The sequence below is a fragment of the Macaca fascicularis genome, chromosome 15 (genome assembly GCF_037993035.2).
Source record: "Macaca fascicularis isolate 582-1 chromosome 15, T2T-MFA8v1.1".
Lineage (NCBI taxonomy): Eukaryota > Metazoa > Chordata > Mammalia > Primates > Cercopithecidae > Macaca > Macaca fascicularis.
The window spans coordinates 100022978-100042344 of record NC_088389.1 but is presented as its reverse complement, the minus strand read 5'-3'; the positions used below and the strand labels follow the sequence as shown (position 1 = coordinate 100042344).

Below are 19367 nucleotides of genomic sequence, written 5' to 3'. Positions count from 1 at the left end.
TCCTTAGAATTTATATTTAAAAGGGAAGCAGAGCATAACAGTTTGGAAAATTTGCAGCCTAACCATGCAGGAGAAAAAGAAAAATCCATTTCAGGCCGGACACGGTGGCTCACGTCTGTAATCCCAGCACTTTGGGAGGCCGAGGCAGGTGGATCACGAGGTCAGGAGATCGAGACCCCTCTTTCCCTTTCTCCCACTTCCTCTACCCAAAGGCAAGCGATACTCAGTCTTTCCTTTTACCAAACATACTCCTTCTGGGGACATTGTAAAACCACACATCTCCACCCTCTTGACATTGGAAATGGTTATGTGACTTGATCTGGCCAGTTAAACATCACTTTGGAGCTGATGCTTTAAAAAACAGGGAATGAATCACCACCACCTTCATCTTGCCTTGGTAATCACGGAAACTTGAAGATGGAGCCTCTCTCAGTCTGGGTCCCTGAGTGAGAATGAGATTAAGGCAAAGTCCTTCCCAGACAACCCAGGATAAACAGCTTGCACAAGTAAGAGATAACCCTCTGTTGTTTAAGCCACTGAGAGCTGTGGTCGGTGGTTACCAGGGCATAACCATGCTACCTGACTAGTATATTTGACATGGCTGGTAAGGTTTTGGGTAGTCAAAAAGGTTTTGCCCCTCGCACCTTCTCTTGGTAACAAATTGTGTTTGCCAATGTAGATTAACTGTGAAAACATAAACTCCTCCATTACAATTGCTCAGATTCAGTAGAAGTTTATTTTTTCTTCACGTAACAGTAGAAGGCTGATGAATAGGTGAGCAGGGTGGCCTTCTTCCATGCAGTCATTCAGATTGGTCACTGCCAACTGGTGGGATCATTGGCATATTCAATATGAAGTTTCCAAGGTTGCCCTGGGGTCCTCTCCCTTCCAGCCAACCAGAAGGGAAAAGGAACATGGAGGAGCACATAGATTTTGAGGGGCCAGACCTAGAAGTGGGGCACATCACATCTGCTCACACTCCATTGATGACAGTGGAGTTGTCATCACACCTCGCTACAGGAGGCTGGGAAAGAACTGTGGCTGAGTGCCCTGGAATAAGAGGAGAACATGGATTTGGGGGAGCAGTCGGCAGCTTCCACCCCACAGACCCTGCCCCTTGGCATTCCACCAAAGGACTAGACATGTGCCCCAAACTAGGCCACTTGAAGCTCTTCCCTGGGGCTTTTCTGTGGATGTGACAGGAAGCTCTCTCTTGGCCTTGGAGTCAAGGTGCAGGAAAGACGTGAACTTGGAGCTGTCAGCAGCCTTTTCCCTCAGCGATGGAGAAAGCACATCCACTATCAGAGAGGATGAGGGAAAACACAGAGATTTGAGGCTGACAGAGGAAGAGCTGAGGGACGGCAGGGAAGCCCTGGTGGCATTGCTTGGGGCCTCGATTCAGCACCTGATGTCAAACCCACCTTCAGCCTTTCCAGTTACGTGAGCCAGTGACTCCTTTATTGTTGGACCTATGTTGATGGATGTCTGTCACTTAAAACTGAAAGAATACAGTGTAACGGAGGCAGTTAGCTCCTGCAGAAATGATCTGGTGTGGAAAAGTGAACACAGGTCTGTGGAGTGGCTCACTGTGTGCAAAAGGAGTCTGGTGGAGGCAGAATCAGAAGAGCTGACATCTCTTCTTGTCCCTGCTGCTAACTGCCTATGTGGCCTGAAGTAGAGCAGTTTTCCTCTCAGGATCTCAGAGTCCACATCTGTAAAATGTGAGGCCTGGGTCAGGTCTCTATAATAAATTACTACAAACTTTGTGGCTTACGAGAACAGAAACGTATTCTCTCACAGTTCTATAGGCCAGAAGTATGAAATCAAGGTGTTGGCGAGGCCATGCTCCCTCCCAAGGCTATAGGGAGAACCCATTCTCACCTCTTCCACCTTCTGGTGGCGTTAGGTGTTCCTTGGCTTGCAGCTGTACCACTCCAATCTCTGCCTTTACCTCCACATGACCTTCTCCTCCATGTGCCTGTCTTCTCTTCTGTCTCTTGTAAGGATACCTGTTGGATTTATGGTCCACCCAGATAATCCAGGATGATCTTATCTCAAGATTCTTAACTTAATTACCTCTGCAAAGATCCTCTTCCAAATAAGGTTACATTCACAGGTTTTAGGGATTCGGATGTGAACCTATATTTTGGTGAGGATGGGGCACCATTCAGTCCGAAAAGTACATGTGAAGATCATGTTAAAAAGCTGTAAAAGAAGCACATGGCTTAATATATGTTACAGGCAGCACTAATATGATCTATAAAGAAGCCAGAAAATAAACCAACACCAGCTAGATACTCCCTTCCTCCACTCTGTCACGTGAATAGCCCACCTGGGGAAAATTCCAGAACTAAGGAAGTAGCCAGGTGGCTCTTTTAGTGTTGTTGTTGTTTTAAACAAATGATCTCAAAGTGGGCCATATTGCCCATCTCACTGTTTGCTCCTTCTGCATAAGTGCTAATGTGTTTGATTATATTCTGCTCCAAATTCCACTACAACCACTAATAAGGCACATACAGAGAATTAACTGTGTCCAAACAGTTCTTTCCTCATGCCCTCATTCTTCTTGAATTTTAAATGCCTGTTGAACAGAAGCATTAGAGTACTTGTTTTCTGAAAACAAGCTGGAGAGCAATCACCTTGTCTTTTCAAAGAAGCCATACTGTGTCTGGTTTTTCCATTCCAAAAATAACATCGAAATTCTTAGAGACAGTCATGTGGCAGAGAACCAAGAGCTGGAATGCAAAGCTTTTGTGTTTCTTGTGCAAGGCCTCTTGAGTACTTAAGTAGTTACATTCCAGCTTTACAGGGAAGTTGAAGAGGGGCAAATGCAGTAAGGAGAGCACTTGAGGCAGGCCTGGTATTTCTCTTCTATGAAATGCCAAGTTTGGTCATGTCCTGGAGAAGTTAGGGTGCCCTACAAGAGGGGCTGGTACTGGTGTAGTCTGTGAAGGGAGACCACGTCTTCCCAAAAATCTAACCACCAGCTGCCTACAACTTCCCCAAACACCCATCTGAACACTGTTTTACTCCTCACTACCCTCACTCTGCAGAATCACACGACAGCCCAACATTGTTACTTCACCTAGTGACAAGTATGCAGATCAATTTTTTCCATTCCCTTTCCTACTGTAGTCTTTCTGTCAGGGATGTTTGAACCAGAGCAACTCCATCTTGAATAGGAACTAGGTAAAATAAGGCTGAGACCTACTGGGCTGATTTCCAGGAGGTTAGGTATTCTACGTCACAGGATGAGATAGAAGGTTGGCACAATATATAGGTCACAAAGGCCTTGCTGATAAAATAGCATGAGGTAAAGAAGCCGGCCTAAACCCACCAAAACCAAGATGGTGATGAAAGTGACCTCTGGCCGTCCTCACTGCTCATTATATGCTAATTATAATGCATTAGCATGCTAAAAGACACTCCCACCAGCACCATGACAGTTTACAAGTGCCATGGCAATGTCAGGAAGTTACCCTATATGATCTAAAAGGGGGAGGAACCCTCAGTTCCAGGAATTGCCCACCCCTTTCCTGGAAAACTCGTGAATAATCCACCCCTGTTTAACATATAGTCAAGAAATAACCATAAGTATTAACAGTGGAACAGCCCATGCTGCCGCTCTGCCTATGGTGTAGCCATTCTGCCATTCTTTATTCCTTAATTTTCTTAATAAACTCACTTTCACTTCACAGATTCACCTCAAACTCTTTCTTGTGTGAGATTCAAGAACCTTCTCTTAGGGTCTGGATTGGGACCCCTTTCTGGTAACATCTTCCTGGTGACCATGAAGAGACAATACTGAAGAGACCCCTGACCCTAAGGAAATAGACTGCAGCACCAATGGGCCAACTTTGGGTAAGTATTCGGGTACATTTTATCCGGGTAAAGGATGGGATTGGGTTAGAGGCCCAACTTAGAGGAGTTAGCGTCTCGGTCCTAAGACAGTGTGGGTTAAAGGACCCTCTTAATAAAAGGTAAAAATGCTTGACCGGACTTGGGTTTGAGGCCCAACTTAGGAAGGTTAGAGTTCTTCCTAAGATTTAGGGGGTTAGAGGCCCCTGTCAGTAAAATCTCCCTTGGCTGAAAATGGATTTGCCATTACAGGATGTTAACCACAATTCTCTTTGGATTCATTTGCCTTGCACTCTTTGCTGTGCATAACAGGATTAGACCTGTACAGGATCATGAGACGTAAGAGCCTTTTCCTCCCCAAAAGGGGAAACTTGAGAGCTGACGGAGCTGCCGGGAAAGAGCCCTTCACAACTGACAAGTGGCCACCTAAACTTTTGATTCAGTGTCACTGCAATGGGTCTTTCTCTGGCCTCCCTGAGCTCTTTGCCTCCCCACCCTGCTACAGGCAATGCTTTTCTTCCTTTCTCTTCTTCCCCTTTCCTATCTTTTCTGCTATTCAGGGCGATCATCTTGCCCAGAGACCTCATGTTGAAACTCTTGGTCAGGGGTTGGATGAAAGCTGACAGGGTCCATCCAGAAGCAAGTTTGAGCCTTGCCAGTTCCATTTTGGGTGCTGAGTGGAGTGGTGACTGTAGTGAACCTGGTGTACTGTGTGCTATAAATTTGTCTTTCTGTATCGCTCTGTCATAAAGAGGAGTACCTTAGGATAGAACATGGGGTTAGGACCTCAGTAACAAACTTTGCTGCAGGTCCCCAAAACAAAAAAAGCTGGATGAAGTTTCCCTCTCGTCTTGTTTCATGTCCTTGGGAGCTTGACCTTGTAACCACATAGTGATATTTTCTCTTGGTCTCCATCATCCGGCAGACAACAAACATGGAGTTCATGTCAATAGGTAGCCCTAAAAATTATCTTGAGCAGTTAAAAGCCTTTTCAAGCTCTAGACTCCTTCTAGGAAGAGCAATGGAAACTGCCCAGTGCTGTAGCTTAGTGACTAAGGCCTTGTTTTTTCACAATGGCAGCCTGAATCCAGGGTTCAATTCCTGGCTTAGGGGATGAGTTCTTTCTGATTTGATGTCTGTGTGACCTTTACCATTTGTTAATTCTCTTCCTGTCCACAAACTGTCTGGAATTTTCCTTTTCTGAGGACCTAGGAGGTTACCTTTGGTGAAGTTCAAAACCCAGAAATATTGGCCATTTGGCTTGGATAAAGCCAGGTAACAAGAGATTTAAAATAATTTTTTTTTAGAATGCTATCGTTAAAAGTCAACTTAATTAAAAGTTGATATTCAAGCTGTAACAGCCTGGCTCTCCTTAGGAAAAACAGAGGAAGCTCCCTAGACCTCATTTTGGGGGAAAACTCTGTTTTTCTCATGGAACCCTAGGAATGGAAAGCAGATAGATCCCTCTCAAAATCTAAGGCTGTGTTCTGTTTTGCATTGCGTTATCTGATGGTTTTGACTTTTGAGGATTTCAGAAATTGCTTCACATTATGAGAGAACTTTGGTGTGTAATAACTAGGTAGGAAATACACTTTTGGGGATAGCTAATGGCAGTGGGGGAATACGTGGTTCTTTGCATGTTTGGATTAAAGACACATGCTCCTGGCCACCTGGAAAGTAAGGAATGTCCCCACCCTGCACTGAGAGATAACACTCCCATAGGAGATGAGCTGATTCACCCTTTTTGGGATCTAGGATCAGGTATAAAAATGGGACCCTGAATTTTGGGGGATCTGTTTTGCCTTCCAGCTGTGCCTGCATAGTAGGCCCTAGAAACTGCATGCTTTAAAGAGAAACATAAAAACTGGCAAATGAAAAATCTTACAAGTACTGGATCTTCTTCTGTCTATATTCACATGTGTGTGTGATGTTTATATAGGAAAGAACTCTGATTAATTAGCTTAAAAGTAATAAGCACTGAAATCAAATATTTTGTCAGAAAAATAAAAACTGTAATGTCTTCACATGACTTTAGTAAGCTTTGGGAAATAAAGACAGTTTTAAGAATTATTGGTAATTTAAGGTCATAAATTGCTTCTTTGACTTTTGAAAATTATTCATCTTATCTACTTTGGAGCCATTAGATTCTAGATAAGGCCTGGGGACGTGTGGAGTTAGCCATGCCCCCTAGCTATGCTGGAAAGAGTCAGGCCTTACCTGCACTTCTGTCTGGTGTCCTAGGCTCCACATCTAGTACATAATTAAAATCCCTTACTTACCAAGGTTGTCACCAAAAGTAAAAGTTGCTAAGAGTTAACATTGTGACAGGTAATTGAGACTACTGAAGAAACAGTTTTTACATGCAAGGTGTGTAAGGAAAGCAAAATGTGTTCCTGGTGAAAGATTATAAGAACTTATGGGAATATGGATTTTTTTAGCCTAGGTTAAAGGGTTAAAGAATTGTTTTAAGTTACATAGGATATAGCTAAAGGCTTCAGCAAGTTGTGGAAGGTTTGTGAAAAGTTAATCTTGTAAAAGAACACAATGTTCTGTGTGTGAACATTGGCTAAAGTTAAAGAAGTATTATTCAGTTTTTCTGTACATTGGACGTTGGGATAAAAGCACAACAGGTTTTTTTTAAAGCACTAATCTGCTCTTTCACAAACATTGTAAAGGGTTTTAAAATGTTTGTGAGAATCTTATCTGATGGTCAAACTGATTAAAATTGGATAGATTGGTCTATAAGACTTTATGAAGAACTGGGTTTAACATTAATAGTACATTAATGTAAAGGTGAAATTTTGCATTTTCTCTTGAAAAAGATTTTCACGTAATATTTTAAAAAATCAAATATTTGTGCTTGCCTTTTAAATTAACTGTAGGAACAATAAGAGAAAGAAAAGAGACAAATTCAGTTGGCTCACGCTGTCTTTACTTGGTCCTGTTTAGAAAGCTCATTCTCTCCTCTCTCAGTGAGCATGAGTTTTTGCCTTTTTAAAATATTTGAGTTATCATTTTGGTTAAATGAATAACTTATGGTGACCTGGAATTCTATTTTGTAATATCAAGAGTTTTAAACCTTTGATATTTGACAAAATTTCCAAAATCAAATTATAAATTATGTCTTTTTTCTGACCTAATTAACCTTTTAGATATTAGGTCTCCTAAAGGCCAAAAATCACATATTTGGCTTATTTGGTATTAAAATTATATAGAAAGCCTTGTCAAATATGAAATGGCATTTGGCTTTCTTTGGGCTGTATTTGTGTAAATATGTTATTGGTATGTGTTCCAAAATTATGGGAAACTCCTATAATTCTGATATGACTTAATGTATATTATCAGTAATAATTATAATTGTTACGTTAAATTATTGTGTGCCATAGAGGTAACAAATTTCCTTGTCAACTGTGTCTTTGACTGTGGCTGCCCTAAAACTTTTCATCATACACAGACAATTATCTTGTTTTGGTTCTCTTTAGGTGAGTTTATAGTCAGCTATAGGACTTTGACAGGTGCTCCTGCAAAATGGTTTCTGATAACTTTGGAGACTATGGCATTAGAATAGAAGAAAAACCTTCAGGACTATCATGGAGAGTGGAATGTTCATTAATATCAACCAGGACAGGAGTTAACTGCATGGACTGAACTAATAGAAGACTGAAGTAATATTTTTGACTTTTGCTTAAAATGTTGCTGATCCTTTGTTTTGTTTTTCAGAGTCAAGAAAATGTTTGAGCTATTTACAGCTTTTAACAATTTGAGTAAAGTACACTCCTGTGAACAAAATTTGAAGCATACTTTTTCCTCTCTACCTTATTTCTCCAGAATGTGGAAACTATTTGTGAGTATTGTTAACTTACAGCAATATAGTTTTGCATAAGTGCAATAAGAATCTGTTTTCTTTTGTAACAGGACACAATTGGAGACACTGATTATTTTACCAAGGCTTTGACTGAAGGGGTGTGCTTTCCTTTAAGGAATCAAACTTGACTTACAGAGCCAATAAAAGTCCCTTGGGAAAACTGGCTTCATACCTTGTCTACATAGTCTCTGTACAGGGTTTCTTACCTGTGGTAAGTAAAGAATCTCACTTTCTAACAGGCCCAGGAACCTTAAGTTATCTTGGGACCTCAAGAGGAGAGGACTTTACTCAACTCATAAGTATTGGAGGATATGAACCCATGACTAGTCTTGGCTTTAAAAAAAAAGTCTTATCTGAAATTCCTTACGGAGTAGAGTTTCATCAAAGCCACTTAAAAAGCCTATGTGAAAAATAATTATTCTTGCTGCACATTATGCAAATAATCAGGCAAAGTATAAGACTAAAGCTTATTTTTGCAAACAAATCAGTTCTATTATGATTTGTCTTTAGTAAAAATGGGAAAGTAGAGAGAGAAAAAAATTGTTTCAAGAACCTATTAGATTCTAGTCTCATTAGTTGTTTTTAAGTTTATTTCTGCAATTTAGACTAACTCTGCTTATTCCTGTGAACCAACCAGTGATCTCTGGCTGCTGCTCAGAAGAAACAAGAGGGATGAGTAATGTAAATAATCTGGATTATTATTCTAATTCTGAGCCTGTACTGGAATCAGCTAGCAACTCCATATCAGCTTGGTTTCAACAGTTTCCCAGTTTATGATAAGCCTCCTTATTTAGTTTACTTGGGATAATTTTGCTCATTTTTCTTTACTGTTGTAGAATATATTGCCATTGAACTCTTTGCATAGGAATGCAGGATGAGCTTACTCAATCATGTCGTTTACAACAACATGGATTCAGCTGGGGACCATTATCCTAAGCAAATTAGTGCAGAAACAGAAAACCAAATACCACATATTCTCACTTGTAAGTGGGAGCTAAACATGGGGTACTCATAGTCATAAAGATGACAATAATAGAAACGGGATTACTAGACAGGGAAGGGAGGAAGCAGGACAAGGGATGAAAAACTAACTAGTGGGTATTATGCTCAGTACCAGGGTGATAGGATCATTCATACCCTAAACTTCAGCATAACACAATCTGGCCAGGTAACAACCCTGCACATGTACCCCTGAATCTAAAATTTAAAAAAAAAAGAAAAAGTGTGAGCTGGGCACAGTGGCTTACACCTGTAATCCCAGCACTTTAGGAGACTAAGGCAGAAGGATCACCTGAGGTCAGGAGTTTGAGACCAGCCTGGCCAACATGGCAAAACCCCGTCTCTACTAAAAATACAAAACTTATCTAGGCATAGTGGCAGGTGCCCGAAAATCCAGATACTCAGGAGGCTGAGGTGGGAGAATCACTTGAACCCAGGAGGCTGAGTTTGCAGTGAGCCAAGATTGCACCACTGCACTCCAGCCTGGGCAACAAAGCAAGACTCCATCTCAAAAAATAAAAATTAAAATTAAAAAAATGCTGGGAAAAAATAAGATAAAAGACAAGCTATAGACTGTGACAAGATTTGCAAATCATGTATCTGACAGAGGACTAGTATCCAATATATAAAGAACTTTCAAAAGTCAAGAAAATGTCCATCTAATTAGAAAAATTAGCAAAAGATATGAAGAGATATTTCACTGAAGAAGATATACAGATGGTCAATAAACACATGAGAAGATATTCAACATTATTAGTCATCGGGGAAATGCAAATGAAAATCACAGTGCAATATTGCTACACAACTACAGAACAGCTAACATAAAAAACAGAGTCAACACCAAATGCTGATGAGGATGCAGTTAACTAGATCACATATACATTGCTGGTGAAAATGTAAAATGGTACAGCCACTCTGGAAAATAGTTTGGTAGTTTCTGGAAAAACTAAACATGCAACTACTGCACAATCCAGCAACTGCACTCTTGAGCACTTATCTTACAGAAATGAATACAGATATTCACACAAAATCCTTTACAGGAATGCTTGTAGCAGCATAATTTGTACCTCCAAACTGGAAACAATCCAATTTCCTTCAGTGGATGAATGGTAAACTGGTACATCGATTCCATGTGGTATACTACTCAACAATGAAAAGAAAGGAACTATTGTTGATACACACAACTTCTCCAGGGAATTATGCTGAGTGGAAAAAAGCCAGTCACAAAAGATTATATACTGTGTGATTCCATTCATGTAACATTCTTAAAATGACAAAATTATAGAAATGGGATAAAGATGAGTCGTTGCCAGTGGCTGAGTGGAGGGAGGATGTACATACAGTTACAAAAAAGCAACAAGAGGCCAGGCACAGTGGCTCAGGTCTATAATCCCAGCACTTTGGGAGGCCAAGGCTGGTGGATCACTTGAGGTCAGGAGTTCGAGACCAGCCTGGGCAACAGAGTGAGACTGTCTCAAAAAAAAAAAAAAAAAAAGCAACACAAGAGGGACACTTGTTGTGATGGAACTGTTTCATATCTTGACTGTGATGGTGATCACCTGAACCTACACGTGTGACAACACTGCATGGAATAAAACACACACATGCACACACATACACACACACATGTACACACATACACACACACACACAGATGAGTGCATGAAAAACTGGTAAAATCTGAGTAAGATGATCAAGTGTACCAATATCAATTTTCTGGTTGTGATATTGTTCTATAATTATGCAAGAATTTACCATTGGGTTAAACTGGGTGAAAGGCAGGTGGAATCTCATAATTGCATGTAAATCTCAATGAGCTCAAAACATAAAGGTTTTTTTTAAAAGGCAAGCCTAATCACAGCCAATAAGCAGAGGATTCAGGTTAAGGAAACACTTGTGTTAACAAAAAGCAAAGGGTATGGATTTCCGAAGTCAGACTGGCCTCATTAGCTGGAAGTAGCATGGAACAAGTGTCCACCCAATCTGGAAGTCCCTAGGTTTAGCATGACATATTACTGACTTGAGATCAAGTCTACTAGGTAACTCTTTTTCCTACCCACGGGAAGGGGTGAATGAAGAAAAATGCTCTGAAATGACAGGAGTTGCTGCCTCCCTCAAAGCAGGGGCTAAGGCTGTCCACTCCTTCCTGGGGTGGGTAGTTCTGTTCTGTCTTATGTAGGTTTTGCAGCCTCCATCTCCTCATTCAGCAACTCCAGCTCTGGGAAGCTGCACAGCCCATTCACACACATTACCCTGCACTGGAAGGCAGGCCCATCTACAAGCTGGGCAGGCGGCCTCATGTAGTTCTCCTTACCTCCCCATCTTCCATCCTAGAGGGATCTAGGTATCTACTACATTCTGAGAAGGAAAAGGTGAGCCATCCCTCAGCTAGGCAAGCACACATACACAGAACCTCTAAGAATGTTCTATCATTTTTTTAATTCAACTCAGGCAATGTAATCCAACCCATATGGGCTGCCAGGTGGTGAGGCTTCTCTCTAAAAGCCTTGAGAAGTGCCAGGCTCAAGGAATGGGATGCAGAGCAGTAGGAAGAAGGATAGACAAAACAACCACAACAGAAATCACTAGAAGGTTTTTTGTAACAGTGCAGCTTGTGGGTTGAACAGCAAGTGTCAGAATTTCTGAGAAAATTAAAGTCACATATCAAAAGTAAACTTTTTAAAATCAACATATAATAATTATACATATTTATGGGGTACATAGTGATATTTTGATACATACAACGTATAGTGATCAGATTAGGCTAATTATCTCACCCATCATCTCAAATACTTATTTCTTTGCATTGGGATCATTCAATCAGTCAACATTCTCCTTCTAGCTATTTGCAACTATATATTATTGTTAACTACAGTGGTGTAGAATGCTTAAAAAGTACAGTTTTTAACAAGCAAATTCGCCAGAGTTGTAACAGTTTACATACAGGCATACCTTTTTTATTGCACTTTGGAGATAATGTGTTTTTTACAAATTGCAGGTTTGCAGCAAGCTAGATTGAGCAAGTCTGTTGGTGCCATTTTTTCAACAGCATGTAGACACTTTGTATCTTTGTGTCACATTTTGCTAATTCTTACAATCTGTCTCTTGTGATTTTTTGGGGGGCACCATGAACCACACCCATACAAGATGGCAAACTTAATCGATAAATGTTGTTTATTTTTTAACTGCTTTATCAACTTGCCATTTCCCATCCTTCTCCCCCTCACCAGGCTTCCCTATTACCTGAGACAAAACAACACTGAAATTAGGCCAATTAGTGGCTCTCACCTGTAATCCCAGCAGTTTGAGACGCTGAGGTTGGGGAATCACTTGAGCCCAGGAGTTCAAGACCAGCCTGGGCGACATAGTGAGACTTGCACCTACAGATGAATTTTTTTAATGTGTCAGAATTTTCATTTGCTCAAACAATAAGTGTTTTTTCTTCAAATCTGGTGGTTTTGTGAAGCCACCACAATAAAAATGTCTATGTGATGGGTCCATGCAGAGAGCTGAGGAAAGTCATGTACACCCTTTGCACAACCTGCTCCTGACCACCTAGAGCACGAAGGGTGGGCCCCATGTGAAAGTGCTGCCTTAAGGGGGCCAAGTGGAACCAACAATGTGATTCCCATGCCCCTTGTGAGGGGTGGGACGGGAGCCATCGCATTTCCTGGTAGCCGATTATATGCTCTTTGATTCAACCCGTTGTCTGTTGTAGAAGAGGCAATGGCCCCTTTAAGACCCTCCTTTCAACCCTTGGAAGGCCCAAAGACAAGTTAATACCTGTTGATCAGTCTTCTCCAGCCAAGATTTTTAAGATCAGGGTCCTTTCAAGAAGACGTTCCGCTTCAGTTGTGCCTGGCCACTAGAGAACCTTTTGCTTCAGATCCCCCTAGTAATGGGTGGTGTCTGGTCATCCTCACCCCACCGCTCAGAGCCCCATAGGTGATGCAGGATCAGACCCTTCAAAATAGCAAGTGTGCAGGGCGGAACGAAATGCCCAAGTCTGGCCTCACATTGAACTTTCCTTAATGACTACTGATCTACAAAACGCTGATTCAACAAAATTAGAAAACAAAAAAAAATGGTTTCTGTTCTGAATTTGGCGTGAAAACATTTTTGTTCACATTAATGAAGGTGGCAGAAGAAAAAACTGCTGTGGTTTTCCACTCCCGCAAACATATCTGCTCTGGTTCCAAATCAGAATGCTTTTCTCTTATCACTTCCACTGCTGGGAAGATAACAAAGCAATTTAGGGCCTACTAGAGAAAGTAGACTTGACCCTGGCACAAATCTCTTTGTCAAGAGACAGAGGCTGAGCCTTCTCTGAATATCTTAGTATCTGAATTTCTTCGAATATCTTAGTTGACAGTATGATCAAAGCATTGCAAGACTGTCGGTTCCAAGACAACTATGCGGTTCAAGGGGTTTGCCTCATAGACTGTGCATGAGCCTGGGCCAATACAGTGTGCAAGAAAGTGAACTAGCTCACAAAAGCTGAATTTAAGGCTTGCAAGACCCAGGGACGGGATCTAGGTGAGGAGTAGGCACAGCATTTCATAGACAAGTCTCTGAGGCAAAGTGAGGTACTTCTTGTCAAAGTTATTGCTGTGGAAAACAATAGCCAGGGAGCATTGAACTGTTCGCAATCCATTTGATGACCTAAAATATTGTCTTTGAACAATGTCTGGTTGTCTGGGAGTTATGTACCCGGACTACACTCTCCTGGCCATTCCTGGAGATTCCTTAATTACCTTTACATCCTGATTACTCCTTTGAGAGACACACTCAGAATGAGCCCCTTGAAACCACCTATTGTTTTTATTGCAGGAGTGATCTTGAAGGTATTGTCCCTTTTATATCACACAAGGGCCTCCTGGTAGTGATAAGAACAGAAGTTCCAGGAAAGGATCTGTTTCTCCTGGATAGCTGGGCTGTTTTTATTTTAATGATTGTGTAGCTCTTGTTATTGATGCCATTGTGTGCTTTGGTTTCAGCTGCTGGGAAGTTCAGAGTCAAACCTGAATCTCACCTCTGCAAAGAGCACAGGACCCCACGGCAAACGTTGTATATACCCAAGTCATCCCTGGGCGCCATCTTCATTTACTGCACCAGGCTTTCTTCATTGTGATGATGTTCTCTCTCTTTAAAAAAAAAAATACTCTTCACATTTCTGCAAGCCACAAAAATACTCCTTGGGCGATAGATAACATATAAACAAGTGAACAAACAAATCAGACAGGTAATTGGCAGAAATAACTTGTTTTAAAATACTTTTACCCCTGTTTGGAGTGGTAGAGGAGTAATCTTGCCTTGTCTGTCTTTAAATGGCTGTGTTTGCAAACTAGCATCTATTATGTTGAGTGAAGAACGTGTTTTTAAATGACCATTGGTATTTTTAACTTCCGATGAAGGCGACTGTTGGTCTTCTTCCAAGCGATGTGCCACGAAGAGCTTCTACTGAGTTCTACAAGAGCACTACAGGAGTGTTTCCCAAGACAAAGCTGACTTCTAGGTCGCTATGGGGAGCGCCCACAAACCTGGGCTGCAGTGAAAGTCAGCAGGATGGACTGGAAGAGCCAGAGGTCTGTGTGGGAAGTGTCAGCCCCTTCCTTCTGCCTCCTTCTCTTGGTCGGGGTACATGCTCCACTTTCTCCTGTGGGACTTCTCATCAGAAAAATGAGAAGAGCTGCTTACTGGTTAGGTCTGTTAGGAAGAGATTATGTCTGTCTTTAATAAATAAATGTAGTATATTTAACTTTGTTGTATTTACTGATTCATTTTGACCTTTTTCTACCACATACTGTCTATTTTATCTCAAAATATTTTTATTTTTTTTTCTTTTCTAGACTGATGGATTGATAAAGTTTTCTGCATTTTCCCTTCCTTTCTCCCTAGGGTGATTTGTATTCTATACTTGCATGGCTTGTGCTTTTAGTATTACCCTAAGGCCAGCCTTTTTTTCTGTAAATGTTGAAAGCTATTCAATATTTCAATGCTACTGCAAGACTTGAAAAAGGCCTCACTATGATTTATACACAGAAATCCTTTTGCCCACCTCCATTCTTTCATGTTGCTGTTGACCTGAATTTTAGTTTATCTTTTCTTCTGACAAAACATAGTTATATTTTGGGGTTTATAACACATATGGATTTAACATATATGTCAATAATAGCACAGGGTGGGGTATGAACCTATCATGGAACAACGTTGCTATATTTTAGCAGAATTAGTGTTAATCTGGAGTAGATTATTAGAAATTAAATATCAATTATAATCCTTAGAGCAACTGCTTTAAAATTAAAAACCTAGAGCAGAGCTGAAGGAAACAGAGACACAAAAAACCCTCCAAAAAATCAATGAATCCAGGAGCTGGTTTTTTGAAAAAGTTAACAAAATAGACTGCTAGCTAGACTAATAAAGAGGAAAAGATAGAAGAATCAAATAGGGCACAAAAAAAAAAATGATAAAGGGAATGCCACCACTGACCCCACAGAAATACAAACTACCATCAGAGAATACCATAAACACCTTTAAACAAATAAACTAGAAAATCTAGAAGAAAGGGATAAATTCCTGGACATATACCTCCTCCCAAGGCTAAACCAGGAAGAAGTCGAATCCCTGAACGGACCAATAACAAGTTCTGAAACTGAGGCAGTAATTAATAGCCTACCAACCAAAAAAAGCCCAGGACCAGATGGATTCACAGCTGAAATCTACCAGAGGTACAAAGAGGAGCTGGTACCATTCCTTCTGAAACTATTCTAAACAACTGAAAAGGAGGGACTCCTCCCTAACTAATTTTATGAGGCCAGCATCATTCTGATACCAAAACCTGGCAGAGACACAGCAAAAAAAGAAAATTTCACGCCAATATCCCTGATGAACATCGATGTGAAAATCCTCAATAAAATACTGGCAAGCCAAATCCAGCAGCACATCAAAAAGCTTACCCACCATGATCTAGTTGGCTTTATCCCTGGGATGCTAGGGTCGTTCAACATATGCAAATCAATAAACATAATCCATCACATAAACAGAACCAATGACAAAAACCACATGATTATCTCAATAGATGCAGAAAAGACCTTCTATAAAATTCAAAATTCCTTCATGTTAAAAATTCTCAATAAACTAGGTATTGATGGAACATATCTCAAAATAATATGAACTATTTGTGAAAAATCCACAGCCAACATCATACTGAATAGGCAAAAGCTGGAAGCATTCCCTTTGAAAACTGATTCAAGACAAGGATGCCCTCTCTCACCACTCCTAGTCAACATAGTATTGGAAGTTCTGGTCAGGACAATCAGGCAAAAGAAAGAAATAAAGCATAAAGGAAGAGAGGAAGTCAAACTGTCTCTGTTCGCAGACGACATGATTCTATATGTAGAAAACCCCATCACCTCAGCCCCAAAATTCCTTAAGATGATAAGCAACTTCAGCAAAGTCTCAGGATACAAAATCAATGTGCAAAATTCACAAGCATTCCTATACTCCAACAATAGATAAGCAGAGAGCCAAATCATAATGAAGTCCCACTCACAATTGCTGCAAAGAGAATAAAATACCTAGAAATACAGCCAACAAGGGATGTGGAGGACTGTTCAAGGAGAACTACAAACCACTCCTCAAGGAAATAAGGGAGGACACAAACCGATAGAAAAACATTCCATCTTCATGATAGGAAGAATCAATATTGTGAAAATGGCCATACTGCCCAAAGTAATTTATAGATTCAATGCCATTCCCATCAAACTATCATTGACATTCTTCACAGAATTAGCAAAAGCTACTTTAAATTTCACATGGAACCAAAAAAAGAGCCCATATAGCCAAGACAATCCTAAGCAAAAAGAACAAATCTGAGCCATCACACTACCTGACTTCAAACTATACTGCAAGCCTGTAGGCTTGGTACTGGTATCAAAACAGACATAGACCAATGGAACAGAACAGAGACCTCAGAAATAACACCACACGTCTATAACCATCTGATCATTGACAAACCTAACAAAAACAAGCAATGGGGAAATCATTCTCTACTTAATAAATGGTGCTGGGAAAACTGGTTAGCCATATGCAGAAAACTGAAACTTGGACCCCTTCCTTAGACCTTATACAAAAATTAACTCAGGATGGATTAAAGACTTAAATGTAAAACACAAAACCATAAAAACCCTAGAAGAAAACCTAGACAATACCATTTAGGACATAGGCATGGGCAAAGATTTCATGAAGAAAATGCCAAAAGCAATTGCAACAAAAGCCAAAATTGACAAATGGGATCTAATTAAATTAAACAGCTTCTGCACAGCAAAAGAAACTATCATCAGAGTGAACAGGCACCCTACAGAATGGGAGAAAAATTTTGCAATCTACTTATCTGACAAAGGTCTTATATCCAGAATATACAGAGAACTTAAACAAATTTACAAGAAAACAAACAAACAACCCCATCAAAAAGTGGGCAAAGGATATGAACAGACACTTCTCAAAAGAAGACATTTATGTGGCCAACAAACATATGAAAAAAAGCTCAACATCACTGATCATTAGAGAAATGCAAATCAAAACCACATAAGATACCATCTCATGCCATTCAGAATGGTAATTAGTGAAAAAGTCAAGAAACAATAGATGCTGGTGAGACTGTGGAGAAATAGGAACACTTTTACACTGTGTGTGGGAATGTAAATTAGTTCAACCATTGTGGAAGACAGTGTGGCAATTCTTCAAGGATCTAGAACCAGAAATACCATTTGACCCAGCCATCCCATTAGTGGATATATACCTAAAGGAATTTAACTCATTCAACTATAAAGTCATATGCAGAGGTATTTTTATTGCAGTACTATTTACAATAGCAAAGACATGGAACCAACCCAAATGCCCATCAATGATGGACTGCATAAAGAAAATGTGGCACATATACACCATTGGAATATGATGCAGCCATAAAAAGAATGAAATCACGTCCTTTGTAGGGACATGGATGATGCTGGAAGCTATAATTTTCAGCCACCTAACACAGGAACAGAAAACCAAACACTACATGTTCTCACTCATAAATGAGAGTTGAACAATAAAATCACATGGACACAGGGAGAGAAACAACACACACCGGGGCCTGTTGGCGGGTGAGGGGCAAAGGGAGAGAGAACATTAGGACAAATACCTAATGCATGCAGGGCTTAAAACCTAGATGACAGGTTGATGGGTGCAGCAAACCACCATGGCACACATATACCTATGTAACAAACCTGCATGATCTGCATATGTATCCCAGAGCTTATAAAATGTAAAAATAAAAATAAATAAATAAATAACTTAAAAATTACCTTTAAAAATCAACAGAGAATACCAAAAGCATGAGTAACAACAGAAATAAATAGATCATTTAACATTTTTCAAAATTAAAAACTTCTGTGCTTCAAAGGGCATCATCAAGAAAGTGAAAAGACAACCTACAGAATGACCAAGCTTTCCGTAAATCATGTGTCTGTTCAGGAGCTTGCATCTAGAATATATAAGAACCCTTACAACTCAGTAATAAAAAAGACAGTTTTAAAATGGGTAAAGGATCTGAACAGATATTTCTGCAAAAATATGCAAATGGCCAAAAAGCACATGAAAAGATACTCAACTTCATTGTTGTTGGAAAAATGTAAATCAAAGCCACAGTGAGATACCACTTCATACCCACTAGGATGGATATCATTTTTAAAAAGACAGATAATAACAAGGGTTGGTAAGAATGTGGCAGAATTGGAGCTTTCATCTATTGCTGGTAACAATGTAAAATGGCGAAACCAATTTGGTAACCAGTCTGGCAGTTCCTCAAATGCTTATATAGAGAATTGACCCAGTAGTTAAGCTCTGAGGTACATATCCAAGAGAAACGAAAACGAATGTTTATGCAAAGACATACACATATGTTCATAGCAGCATTATTCACAATAACCAAAATATGGAAACAACCTGAATATGTATCAACTGATGAATGAATTTTTTTGAAAACAGTATATGCTTATAATGAAATATCATTCAACCATAAAAAGGAATGAAGTACCGATACATGCTACAACATGAACAAATCTTGAGAACATTAAGCTAAGTGAAAGAAGCAAGTCACAGAAGACCATCATATTGTAAAACGGCATATGTTTGAAATGTTCAGAATAGACAAATTCATAGAGACAGAAATTGGATCAGTGGTTCCCAGGGTCTAGGGAGATGGGAAGATTGTGGAGTGATGGCTAAGGATTGAGGGGTTTCTTTTTGGAGTAATGAAAATGTTCTAAAATTCATTACAGTGATTGATATACAACTCTATGACTATACTTAAAAAACATTGAATTATAAACTTCAAATGGGTGAATTATATTGTATGTTAATTAAATCTCAATAAAGTGGTTAAAAATTCAGAGGAGTAGAAATTGTACACTAAAAAATATCTGTTTAATGTAAGTGCATGCAATAACATTTACAAACCTTAAAAACATGGTTTCTGAGAGAAGCCAGATGACAAATAATACGTATTGTCCAATTCTGCTTATATAAAATTTCTAGAAAAGGCAAAATGATACGAACAGAAAGCAAATCAGTGTTAGTCTGTGGTTCAGAATGAAAGCCAGGA

General features: G+C 39.8%; 2 long non-coding RNA genes across 5 annotated transcripts; one reads left to right on the top strand and one right to left on the bottom strand.

Moving 5' to 3' along the window:
• Window positions 1–717: 717 nt before the first annotated feature.
• LOC141408668 (uncharacterized) lies at window positions 718–3152 on the bottom strand. Of its 2 annotated transcripts, none has more exons than XR_012424775.1 (2): window positions 1882–3152; window positions 718–1712 (listed from the first exon to the last, which is right to left on the bottom strand). It is a non-coding gene; the product is annotated as an uncharacterized lncRNA (long non-coding RNA). The 2 variants fall into 2 exon arrangements; XR_012424776.1 differs by having other exon boundaries at window positions 718–1298.
• A 254-nt stretch (window positions 3153–3406) lies between these two features.
• LOC123569120 (uncharacterized) lies at window positions 3407–14468 on the top strand. Of its 3 annotated transcripts, XR_010581593.1 has the most exons (4): window positions 3407–3861; window positions 5071–5133; window positions 7579–7702; window positions 13720–14468. It is a non-coding gene; the product is annotated as an uncharacterized lncRNA (long non-coding RNA). The 3 variants fall into 3 exon arrangements; XR_006692649.2 differs by lacking the exon at window positions 5071–5133 and having other exon boundaries at window positions 3420–3861; XR_012424774.1 differs by lacking the exons at window positions 5071–5133; window positions 7579–7702 and having other exon boundaries at window positions 3485–3861; window positions 13720–13964; window positions 14137–14468.
• The last annotated feature ends 4899 nt before the right edge of the window (window positions 14469–19367 follow it).